Source organism: Rhinoderma darwinii, chromosome 12, assembly GCF_050947455.1.
Source record: "Rhinoderma darwinii isolate aRhiDar2 chromosome 12, aRhiDar2.hap1, whole genome shotgun sequence".
In the NCBI taxonomy this organism is placed as follows: Eukaryota; Metazoa; Chordata; class Amphibia; order Anura; family Rhinodermatidae; genus Rhinoderma; species Rhinoderma darwinii.
The window spans coordinates 26,351,479-26,364,887 of NC_134698.1; positions in this window are offsets into that span (position 1 = coordinate 26,351,479).

Below are 13,409 nucleotides of genomic sequence, written 5' to 3' on the forward strand. Positions count from 1 at the left end.
TGCGGGACACTTATATACATTATATGCAGGACACTTATATACATTATATGCAGGACACTTATATACATTATATGCGGGACACTTATATACATTATATGCGGGACACTTATATACATTATATGCGGGACACTTATATACATTATATGCAGGACACTTATATACATTATATGCGGGACACTTATATACATTATATGCAGGACACTTATATACATTATATGCAGGACACTTATATACATTATATGCAGGACACTTATATACATTATATGCAGGACACTTATATACATTATATGCGGGACACATATACTTTATATGCGGGACACTTATATACATTATATGCGGGACACATATACTTTATATGCGGGACACTTATATACATTATATGCAGGACACTTATATACATTATATGCAGGACACTTATATACATTATATGCAGGACACTTATATACATTATATACGGGACACTTATATACATTATATGCGGGACACTTATTTACATTATATGCAGGACACTTATATACATTATATGCGGGACACTTATATACATTATATTCAAGAAACTTATATACATTATATGCAGGACACTTATATACATTATATGCAGGACACTTATATACATTATATGCAGGACACTTATATACATTATATGCAGGACACTTATATACTTTATATGCAGGACACTTATATACATTATATGCGGGACACTTATATACTTTATATGCAGGACACTTATATACATTATATGCGGGACACTTATATACATTATATGCAGGACACTTATATACATTATATGCAGGACACTTATATACATTATATGCAGGACACTTATATACATTATATGCGGGACACTTATATACATTATATGCAGGACACTTATATACATTATATGCAGGACACTTATATACATTATGTGCAGGACACTTATATACATTATGTGCAGGACACTTATATACATTATATGCAGGACACTTATATACATTATATGCAGGACACTTATATACATTATATGCGGGACACTTATATACTTTGTATGCGGGACACTTATATACATTATATGCAGGACACTTATATACATTATATGCAGGACACTTATATACATTATATGCAGGACACTTATATACATTATATGCAGGACACTTATATACTTTATATGCAGGACACTTATATACATTATATGCAGGACACTTATATACATTATATGCAGGACACTTATATACATTATATGCAGGACACTTATATACATTATATGCAGGACACTTATATACATTATATGCAGGACACTTATATACATTATATGCGGGACACTTCTATACATTATATGCAGGACACTTATATACATTATGTGCAGGACACTTATATACATTATATGCGGGACACTTATATACATTATATGCAGGACACTTATATACATTATATGCAGGACACTTATATACATTATATGCAGGACACTTCTTTGGACGTTTTTGGAGCCGTTTTCTCATAGACTCCAATGAAAACATCTCCAAAAACGGACTTAAAAAACGCTGCGAAAACGCAGCGAAAAACGCGAGTTGCTCAAAAAACGTCTGAAAATCAGGGGTTGTTTTCCCTTGAAAACAGCTCGGTATTTTCAGCCGTTTTTGGTCACTACGTGTGCACATACCCTTAGTCTAAATGGTCCAGCCGAACATAGCAAAAAAATAAAAGTTAGCAGTATTACAAATATAAAACCTATACTTTTTTCTCCCCTGCGCCACAATAGAAACTAGAGGTCAAGGAAAAATAATTTCCCTTCATGTAACTCTGCTTCCTGTCAACTGAAAAGTCATCCGCCAGAGGGAAAAAATGTTTCCGCTTTGTGGAGTACAAGAAAGTCTAATTCCCAGGTGGGGCTTTCTTGTACTCATCGGGAAACATTTTTCCTTAGGACAGATGATTTTTCCGTTGACAGGTGACAGAGTTCAATAGGGGGGGTGTTAGGGGGAGGAGGGGGGAAAATATGGTCTGTTCACAGTTTGTGTTTTTTCCACCCCTGCCCTAGATTTCAATCCTATATCCGCCCCTGTGTGCAGAATATCACAAGTTCACAACAGAGCTTGCAGCGGAGAAGCGCACGCCCCTGCGGACCACGATACAGAGAGCGCGTCTAACCAGTGAGTATGGCAACTCTGCACCTCTCCTCAGCCTCCACATGTTATTGGATGAGAGGAGGAGGAGAAGGGCGGACTGTGGCTGATAACATTCACTGCTGGTATATACTTATATCTGCGGTATATACACTGCTTCTATATATGGATCAGAGCGGTATATACACTGCTGGTATATATTTATATCTGCGGTATATTCACTGCTGCTACTCTTTTAATAGAAAAATATAAAACATTACAAAATAAACGGTATTTACAAAACAAACACAACAAAACAAAACTTATGTACATTTCTGTACAATTTACCCAGCCTGGCCCTTCTTACATAAATCCCTATGCATACATAACTATAATCCCATACTCATTCATACACACACCTAAACCCCCCCAACCCCAAGAAAACATAACTATAACACTATATACAACATACTCTTAAAAACCATGTGCCAACCAATGGCCCCCTAAAAAAAAAATCAAGACATATATAAAACAAAATAAATAATAATCACAATAATAATATAAACAAAATAATAATAATAATAATAATAATAATAATAAACTCTGAAAATAAAAGTTACCATCCCATGGTGCACTTACTCCAGTGCACCATGTAAAAGAAAAGAACAAAACACAAAAAATACAAAACAAAGCCAAAATATATATATATATATATTTTATTTTTTTTTTCTAATTTTTTTTTTCTAATTTTTTTATTTTTTTTATTTTATTTTTTTTTTTTTTATATATTTTTTACTTTTTTTTATTTTATTTTATTAACTTATCCACATTCATACCTAACCCTGTACACACTAACTTATCCATCACCACCCATCACCTCCCCCAACCAGCATCACGCCTCATGTCCTTCCATGTCCGCATAGTTCAGATGCTGGCCCCCACCACCCAACACATCACCCACCCAGCCCGATCCCACGTCTCATGTCCTCCTCACGTCCACGTAGTCCAGAATCGGGATGGGCACACCCCCAGGCCCCCCACCCCACCTATCTACTGCCCATCTTATCTAAACATTCACTCAAACCCATGCATACACCTATACACCATATAATCATACCGACACATAACTATAACAAAATATCATACTGTATACAATAACCCGAAAACCTAAGTTTGGCTGCTTGTAAGCCCTTTTTCTGTCTCCAAAAAGCTCAAAACAAAAACCTACTTGTGCTTACTCAGCCCATCACCAGAGGAGAGAGAGAGGAAAGCCCCCCTAGAGCACTAGCCCAGAGGCCAAAGCCAACCCCCAACCACCACCCCGGTCCCTATCGCTAAACCTATGCTGCTTGCCCTATCTCTATCCCTTATTACTTTATAAACTAATCTGTCCCTCCTGCTGTCTCTCATTCTGTCCCTATCGCTATTTCCCGGTGTCATGGCCAGGTGCAGACCCCCACCTCCAGTCTAATACCCAGGGGCACTCCCTCCCCTCCCCCTGAAGGTTGGTTCCACCTAGGGCACCCTAAAATTGAAGCCCCTCCAAAGTCGAGAGGCCTTGGATGCACCCAGTTTCTCAACCTCCAGAGACCGGACCTTCACCAGGTCACCCATGATATTCCTACACACCTCGTCCTCCAGGAGGATTTTACACTGAGTCGATACTAAGCACCGTGCGTTCCACGTGAAATACCTGATCACTAAACTAACTAAAAAAGAAGTGCAATGATCCCTTCCACCCAGGTCTCCGAATGCCCCATAGGCCCAACCAGCGTAGGAGAGGTTGGTCAGATCGGGCCAACCGATGGAGGCACCCACCCGTTTGTAAACCTCTGCATTGAAGGGACACTGAAGCAAGAAATGGTCCATGCTTTCCAGCGTGTCATCGCACTCCTCCCGAGGACAACCTCTTTCATCGGAGTTTCTGTACTTCAGATTGCCCCTTACATACAGCCTCCCATGGAAGCAGCGCCAAGCCAGATCCCAAAACTTCTGGGGAATCCTCACAGAGTTTAAAAGTTTTAATCCCACCCCGAGGTCGCTACTTGGGCAGTCCCTGAGCGCCAGGGGCTTCTGGAAGCAGGTCAACAAGACCTTTCTGTCAAGAAATTTTCTCGACATGGTCTTGATCTCCCTCGCCTCCAGACCCCACCGACGAACAACCTTCAGAACCGGGGCGGCATAAGCCGGGAGATGCCCATGGGGTACACGCAGGTCTTTCGCTTGGCCTCCTGTCTCCCATTCCTGGAAGAAAGGCCGAAACCATCCCCTGCAGGAGGATATCCACAGAGGAGCCCTTTCTCTTTCAAAGAGGTTTGCCAAATTAATTTTAATGAAGGTGTTTACTAGAAACACCACTGGGTTAACCATACCTAACCCACCTAGTTTCCTCGGTAGGTAAGTAACCTCCCTCTTGATTAGGTTAAGCCTGTTTCCCCATAACAGTTGGAAGAACAGGCTATAGACCCGAGTCCAGAGAGGTTCTGGCAACATGCACACGCTGCCAAGGTAGAGCAACATGGGCATCAGGTAAGCCTTGGCCAGGTGAACCCTTTCCCTAAGGGACAAAGACCATCCCTTCCATTGGCCAACCTTCTGGGCAGCTATTGATAGCCTACCTTCCCAGTTTTTCATGGGGTAATCACCCGGGCCAAATTCAATGCCTAAGATTTTAGCAGACCCTTTGGGCTCTGGGAGGGTGTCCGGGAGATCAAAACTAGGATCCCCTCCCCCCAGCCAGAGACTTTCACACTTGTCCCGGTTGATCCTGGACCCAGATGCCCGTGAGTAGCGCTCAACTTCTGACATCACCCACTCTGCCTCCCCTCTCGAGGAGACAAAGATAGTGACGTCATCCGCGTACGCAACCACCCTCTGAGTGGCTTCCGGCTCCTCCAAGTCCATCCCCACCCCCGCCAATGGCCCACGATCGAGCCGCCTAAGAAAGGGGTCGATCGCGAAAACATACAGCAAGGGGCTTAAGGGACAACCCTGGCGGACACCAGACCCAACCTCAAAGGGGGTTCCAGTCCAACCGTTCACCAGTGCAAAAGACTCAGCCCCAGCGTATAGGGTCTGGAGCCAATTAACGAACTCACCCGGTAGGCCATACCTCAGAAGGACTGACCAAAGGTACTTGTGATTCACCCGGTCAAAAGCTTTGGCCTGATCCAAGGACAGCATGTACCCCTCCCATCGGCCAGAATGTCCCTGCTCCACTGCCTCTCTGACACTGAGGACAGCACTAAAGGTGCTGCGGCCTGGAACAGAGCAATGCTGGGCCGACGAAAGGAGCCGGGGTGCAAACTTCACCAGCCGATTAAACAGTACTTTTGCGAGAACCTTTCTGTCCGTATTGAGGAGCGCTATGGGACGCCAGTTCTCAATACGTGTCGAATCCTTACCCTTTGACAGAATGATCAAGGCCGACTTGCCCATTGACTTTGGAAGAGCGCCCGAGGAGAGGCACTCATTAAAAACCGCAGTCAAGAGGGGAACTAAGGTTCCCTTAAAAGCCTTATAAAACTCAGATGTTAAGCCATCTGGGCCTGGCGACTTTTTGATGGCCAACCCATCAATCGCCAGCATCACTTCCTCTTCCTTGATCGACTCTGTCAAAACACCAAGCGAGGGGTCTGCTCCTGGCTCAGGGATGGTTTCAGCCAGGAAAGCCGACATTTCGTCTCGGTTTAGATCCTGCTCACCCAAAAGCTGCGAATAAAAGGATCTGATGACCTCCAGGATCCCTGATTTGGATCTCATCAGGGAGCCTGTACTATCTACCAGTCCTGTCACCACCTTACGACTCACTGACATCTTGCAGTTCTTGTAAGGGTCGGGCGAGCGGTACCTCCCGAAATCCCGTTCAAGAACCAAAGACGTGTGCCTATCATATTGGCATCTTTTGAGCAGAGCTTTCACCACGGAGATTTCCTCACGGCTACCTCCGGTTGAGACTAGATGTTCGAGTTTCCTCCTCATGTCTTGATACAGGCGATACCTGCTCATAGACCTGAGGCACGAGATCTGACGGAAAAACTCAGCCACCCGTTCTTTGAACACCTCCCACCACTCAGACTTAGTACCACCTAGATCCAATAAAGGTACCTGGCTCTGAAGAAAATCCTCGAAGGCCTGTCTTATCTCTGCTTCTTCCAGGAGAGTAGAATTCAGCCTCCATATACCTCTTCCCATCTGGAGGGACTCTGCAACATTCAAAGAAAACATAATCATACAGTGATCGGAGAACTCCACCTCAACGACGGACACTGCCGAAGAGATGGTGTCCTCCTTTAAAAAAAACCTGTCTATTCTGGATCTACGACTACCACTATGATAGGTGAATCCCGAGTGGCCTGGGGTATACCGAATGTGGATGTCCTCCAGGCGAGCATCACTAGCTATTCTATTCAACTCGACACTATCATAGGCCAGTACCTTTCTGGAACCTCCTCTGTCTTGGGGCCTAACGACAGTGTTAAAGTCCCCTCCAAAAATGACTTGTCGGCCTGTAAAAAGGAAGGGCTTAATCCTCATGAAGAGACTTTTCCGGTCCCACTTTGTCTGGGGACCGTAGATGTTAATGAGTCTTAGTTCTTGTCCCCTCATGAGAACATCTAAGATCAAGCACCGCCCCATTTATAACTCGATCATCCGCCGGCATGTGACCGGTGCGGTAAAAAGTACCGCCACCCCGCTATATGGCTCAGCCGCAAGAGACCAGTAGGAGGGCCCACGTCGCCACTCCCTCCTAGCTTTCACGACCTCTGCCAAAAGTGACAGTCTGGTCTCCTGCAAAAACAAAATGTCAGCTTCAACCCGGCCGAGAAAATCAAAGGCTGCAAATCTAGCCATATTCGACTTAATGCTGGCAACGTTAATCGATGCCAGCGTCAACGGAGTGGGTGCCGCCATCATAAATGATTGAGTTAGACGGTTTTCTTCTTCCCACCCCTTGCTTTCTCCTCTGAGGAGGACCCCTCACCCTCTTTACCTCTTTTTTTTGTTTTTGAGGAGTCCATAACCTCCACCACCCCCCTCCCATTCTCATCTCCTGGGTCCGGGCCGACCCCCTCCCCCGGGGACAGTGGCCCCCGCAGAAGAGGAGGCTCAACGACACCTAGACTCCCTACCGTGCTCTCCCCCCCGTCCTGGGGGTCTGGAATATCCATGAGAACACGGTATCGGTTGGGGGAGCACACCAGGGGGGTGCAGGTTTTGCCTTCCTTGGCCGGGGCAGGGCCAGATGTTTTTAGCCCTGTTTTGATGTTACCCGGTGTCCCCTGTTTTGTTTTAGGCTGTGACCTCCCTTCCTCTTCCACACTTTCATAGTGGGAGGACTGGGAGTCCTCAGCCCTCTGCTCTCTCTCTATCCTCCTTATCTCCTCGTCCAGTACGGCCCCCCCAAGAGCATCAGTATCCTGGGGGGCATCCAGGTCCGAGCCAGAGGAGTCCCCAGTTTCCTGGGTCCTCCTCAGCTCTCGTTCCCTTCTGCGTTTTTCCGCCCTTCTCTGACGAGAAGGGGGTCCCCTCCTGGCGTTCGTCCTTTGCTCTTGGGCTCTATCGTCTCTGTCCGCCCCCTCGCCCACGGAGACCTCCCTCCTTACATTCTCCGTAGGGTTGGAACAGACATTGACGACTGAGCGCGGACACCGACTGAAAGGGTGACCTAGGTCACCACACAGGTTACACCTAATCTGCTCACACGATGCGGCCAGATGGCCTACCCCCCCACAATGAGCGCACTTCTGCACAGTGCAGCTTGCGCTCAAGTGTGAGGGGTCGCCACACCGGTGACACAGCTTCGGCTGCCCCTGGTAGAAGACAAGGATTCGATCTCTTCCCAAGAAAGCAGATGATGGTATGTGGGACACCGTCTGCCCCAGACGCTTAAGTTTAACCATAAACGTCCAGGCTCCCGACCAGATGCCAAACTCATCGCAGTTCTTCCGTGGCATCTCTGCTACCTCACCGTATCTTCCCAACCAGGTCATGATGTCCACACAGGAAAGCGACTCGTTACGGGTAAGAACGGTCACTTTCCTGAGACCATTCTGGCGAGAGATTGCTTGCGCAGCAAACCCTCGCCAGCCGGGCTCGCTTTTCACCAGCTCATAGTTCCCCCAGAAGACCTCAAGGCCCCCCGGCTGAACAAAGCTGATGTCAAACTCAGCCGTACCATGAGGATGTATCAAGGCGTAGATGTCACTCGCCTTGAAGCCCATCTCCAGCAGCAGCTCCACCACCCTCTTACGAGGAGGGCACGCATCATTGCCACGCCACTGGAGACGGACTACATTCCTCCTGGCCACGGCCGGCCCGGTTGTTGGGAGCGACCACTGATCTCCCCGTCTCTCTCGGAAGGCATCCAGACCATACCTATTTATCCAAAAGGATAGGTCCTTCTGCACTCCCCCTACTGTTATCGTCTGCTTCCCCTCCCTTAAGGCTTCTAGGAGGCGCTGTTGCAAACTGCCGTCCCCGGGCCCAGAAGATGAGGATGGGTGGGCCGACGGTCCCCCCACCACAACGCCCGCATACGACCTGCCGGGCGCTCTGGCAGAAGGAGCAACCGGCCCGCCACTGGTTGACACTCCCCCCACAATATTACAACCCACATTAACATCCACAACATTACCACCACCAACAATATTACCAACACTACTAACACTACCATTAATATTTACATTTCCACTTACATTCCTCTCCACAACTTTCATACCGGCCAGGCTGGTTACAGAGTTCTTCCTCTTGTCGATGGGCTTTTTATAAGTTGTTTTTGTCGTTTTTGGGGTCTCCACATCATCAGGTGCCGCTACTTCTGGGGCGCCGCCGGATATCTCAGGTGGCAATCCCTCAGCACCCTCCGCTTCACCGACCTCCATATCTGCTGCGCCACCAATACAATGTTCGGGAGGAGGGGTGCCGTCACCCCCCGTGCCCGCTAAACCCCTCCCACCGCCTTGCGGCGATGCAGATGGAGGGGCCGCAGGCACCGCTAGAGCCGCTCCCGGCACCAAACCAACCCCCCCTCCCGTCGGGGGATGGCCAGCAGTGCCGGAGCCTCTCCTACCGCCACCACTCGCTGCCGCAACACTTTTTGGTGCGTCCGCCGGCCGAGTCACATGACCAGCGGACTTCCGGTTTTCCGGCGCCACATCCGGTTTCCAGTTCCCCCCGTCCCCCGGCCTCCGGCTTGCGCCAGAGACCGGCTTCTGAGGTTCCCCATCCGCCGGACACGGGGACACGCCCCCTAGCGCCACGTGGCCATCGACACCACCTCCTTTACAGGAGACGGCGTCTGGCGCCATCTTGGCCACATTGCTCAACACCAGCACCATATTTTTCTGCCCACATACTCGCCACGACCCCACTGCAGAGGCCGGAGCTGGGGGATTTGCGGGGTTTGCGTCCCGAACCGAGCTCTCACCCGGTCCGGAACGCAAGGAAGACAGGTAGGAATACTTATAGGTTACTCCACCTGTCTTCGCCTTTGCCTTCTTCCTCATCTTCCATAATTTTTTCTTCTTCCTTTTTTCCTCCTCTGGCGGCAACTCTGCTCCAAACGAAAAATTCTGCATAGACACTGGGGACTCCTGCTGCCGTATTTGTGTGAGCAACCCCGGGGGGTGCTCACTGTTAGATTCATAGTTCTCCACAGATCGGTTACAGGAATGTTCCACATTTGCCTCTCCATTGCTGCTTTCCCAGGGGGCCTCTGAGCCCGTCTCCGTCTCCCCCCGGGTCGGCATCCTCTCCTCCTCCGCTTCCACACTCTCCTCCGCTTCCACACTCTCCTCCATCTCCACAATTTCTCCAGCCTCCACTTCCCTGGCCTCCACTTCCACGGCCTCCACTTCCACGGCCTCCACTTCCACGGCCTCCATGTTTATTGCAGCATTAGCATCCTTATTTTTCCTGACTTTGCTGTCTTTCTTTTTTGCTACTTCCCCTTTCCAGGGGGTTTCGTTACCTTGTGTGGGGGACGCCATCAGGGAAAACCTCTCATCGTTTTCCAGCTTCTCCCCGAAGGCTCCCCCACCAGCCACGATCTCCGATCGCCTTTCCTCCACCGCCTTGACTTCCTCCAGGATTTCTTTTACCTGGAGACTATACCGGGACCTCTTGGTGCCTGATGTTTTTGCGGCTCGTCCCCTGGCGACCGCCAGATCTTCACGCAGCCGCCGCAGGGACTTACCGAGGTCCCGGTATTCTTCCAGCTGGGCAGCTAGGCGGGAGCTGAACGTCTCCATCGACTCCCCCGACTGCAGTAGCCCCCACTCCTCGACCGTGCTCTGGTCCCTTGGTCGGGCATCTGGCCTTGCTGGGCCTTCTGGTCCTCCACCTGGATGATCCGCCATGTCTCTCCTCCTGGCTCCTTCCAGAGCCCCAGCATCAGGGGGGGCCGCACAGATCTTTACACGGGATGACCTTCTCACCCCTGATGCTGGCTGCACGCTCCCAGCAGGTTGGGAAGACCCCCTACCCCCCGCCTGCATGCTCCAGGGGGTAGAGGTCTGAGGCTCCATGTATGAATGGAGCCTCCTTCAGGGAAGCTTCCTTAGCCCAGGCAGGTGATAGAAACCTGGGCTGGTGAAAGAAAGGAAACTCCCTGGATTTCGGGTGTGGTCCACTAAACACACACACACAGCAGCTCTCTCACACACAACCTCCCTCCTTGCTGGTCACTGCTGCTACTCTTTTAATAGAAAAATATAAAACATTACAAAATAAACGGTATTTACAAAACAAACACAACAAAACAAAACTTATGTACATTTCTGTACAATTTACCCAACCTGGCCCTTCTTACATAAATCCCCATGCATACATAACTATAATCCCATACTCATTCATACACACACCTAAACCCCCCCAACCCCAAGAAAACATAACTATAACACTATATACAACATACTCTTAAAAACCATGTGCCAACCAATGGCCCCCTAAAAAAAAAAAAAAATCAAGACATATATAAAACAAAATAAATAATAATCACAATAATAATATAAACAAAATAATAATAATAATAATAATAATAATAATAATAAACTCTGAAAATAAAAGTTACCATCCCATGGTGCACTTACTCCAGTGCACCATGTAAATGAAAAGAAAAGAACAAAACACAAAAAAAACAAAAAAAAAATATATATATATATATATATATATATATATATATATATATATATATATATATATATATATATATATATATATATATATATATATATATTTATTTATTTCTTTCTAATTTTTTTCAATTATTATTTTTTTTTTTTTTTTTTATATATTTTTTACTTTTTTTTTATTTTATTTTATTAACTTATCCACATTCATACCTAACCCTGTACACACTAACTTATCCATCACCACCCATCACCTCCCCCAACCAGCATCACGCCTCATGTCCTTCCATGTCCGCATAGTTCAGATGCTGGCCCCCACCACCCAACACATCACCCACCCAGCCCGATCCCACGTCTCATGTCCTCCTCACGTCCACGTAGTCCAGAATCGGGATGGGCACACCCCCAGGCCCCCCACCCCACCTATCTACTGCCCATCTTATCTAAACATTCACTCAAACCCATGCATACACCTATACACCATATAATCATACCGACACATAACTATAACAAAATATCATACTGTATACAATAACCCGAAAACCTAAGTTTGGCTGCTTGTAAGCCCTTTTTCTGTCTCCAAAAAGCTCAAAACAAAAACCTACTTGTGCTTACTCAGCCCATCACCAGAGGAGAGAGAGAGGAAAGCCCCCCTAGAGCACCAGCCCAGAGGCCAAAGCCAACCCCCAACCACCACCCCGGTCCCTATCGCTAAACCTATGCTGCTTGCCCTATCTCTATCCCTTATTACTTTATAAACTAATCTGTCCCTCCTGCTGTCTCTCATTCTGTCCCTATCGCTATTTCCCGGTGTCATGGCCAGGTGCAGACCCCCACCTCCAGTCTAATACCCAGGGGCACTCCCTCCCCTCCCCCTGAAGGTTGGTTCCACCTAGGGCACCCTAAAATTGAAGCCCCTCCAAAGTCGAGAGGCCTTGGATGCACCCAGTTTCTCAACCTCCAGAGACCGGACCTTCACCAGGTCACCCATGATATTCCTACACACCTCGTCCTCCAGGAGGATTTTACACTGAGTCGATACTAAGCACCGTGCGTTCCACGTGAAATACCTGATCACTAAACTAACTAAAAAAGAAGTGCAATGATCCCTTCCACCCAGGTCTCCGAATGCCCCATAGGCCCAACCAGCGTAGGAGAGGTTGGTCAGACCGGGCCAACCGATGGAGGCACCCACCCGTTTGTAAACCTCTGCATTGAAGGGACACTGAAGCAAGAAATGGTCCATGCTTTCCAGCGTGTCATCGCACTCCTCCCGAGGACAACCTCTTTCATCGGAGTTTCTGTACTTCAGATTGCCCCTTACATACAGCCTCCCATGGAAGCAGCGCCAAGCCAGATCCCAAAACTTCTGGGGAATCCTCACAGAGTTTAAAAGTTTTAATCCCACCCCGAGGTCGCTACTTGGGCAGTCCCTGAGCGCCAGGGGCTTCTGGAAGCAGGTCAACAAGACCTTTCTGTCAAGAAATTTTCTCGACATGGTCTTGATCTCCCTCGCCTCCAGACCCCACCGACGAACAACCTTCAGAACCGGGGCGGCATAAGCCGGGAGGTGCCCATGGGGTACACGCAGGTCTTTCGCTTGGCCTCCTGTCTCCCATTCCTGGAAGAAAGGCCGAAACCATCCCCTGCAGGAGGATATCCACAGAGGAGCCCTTTCTCTTTCAAAGAGGTTTGCCAAATTAATTTTAATGAAGGTGTTTACTAGAAACACCACTGGGTTAACCATACCTAACCCACCTAGTTTCCTCGGTAGGTAAGTAACCTCCCTCTTGATTAGGTTAAGCCTGTTTCCCCATAACAGTTGGAAGAACAGGCTATAGACCCGAGTCCAGAGAGGTTCTGGCAACATGCACACGCTGCCAAGGTAGAGCAACATGGGCATCAGGTAAGCCTTGGCCAGGTGAACCCTTTCCCTAAGGGACAAAGACCATCCCTTCCATTGGCCAACCTTCTGGGCAGCTATTGATAGCCTACCTTCCCAGTTTTTCATGGGGTAATCACCCGGGCCAAATTCAATGCCTAAGATTTTAGCAGACCCTTTGGGCTCTGGGAGGGTGTCCGGGAGATCAAAACTAGGATCCCCTCCCCCCAGCCAGAGACTTTCACACTTTTCCCGGTTGATCCTGGACCCAGATGCCCGTGAGTAGCGCTCAACTTCTGACATCACCCACTCTGC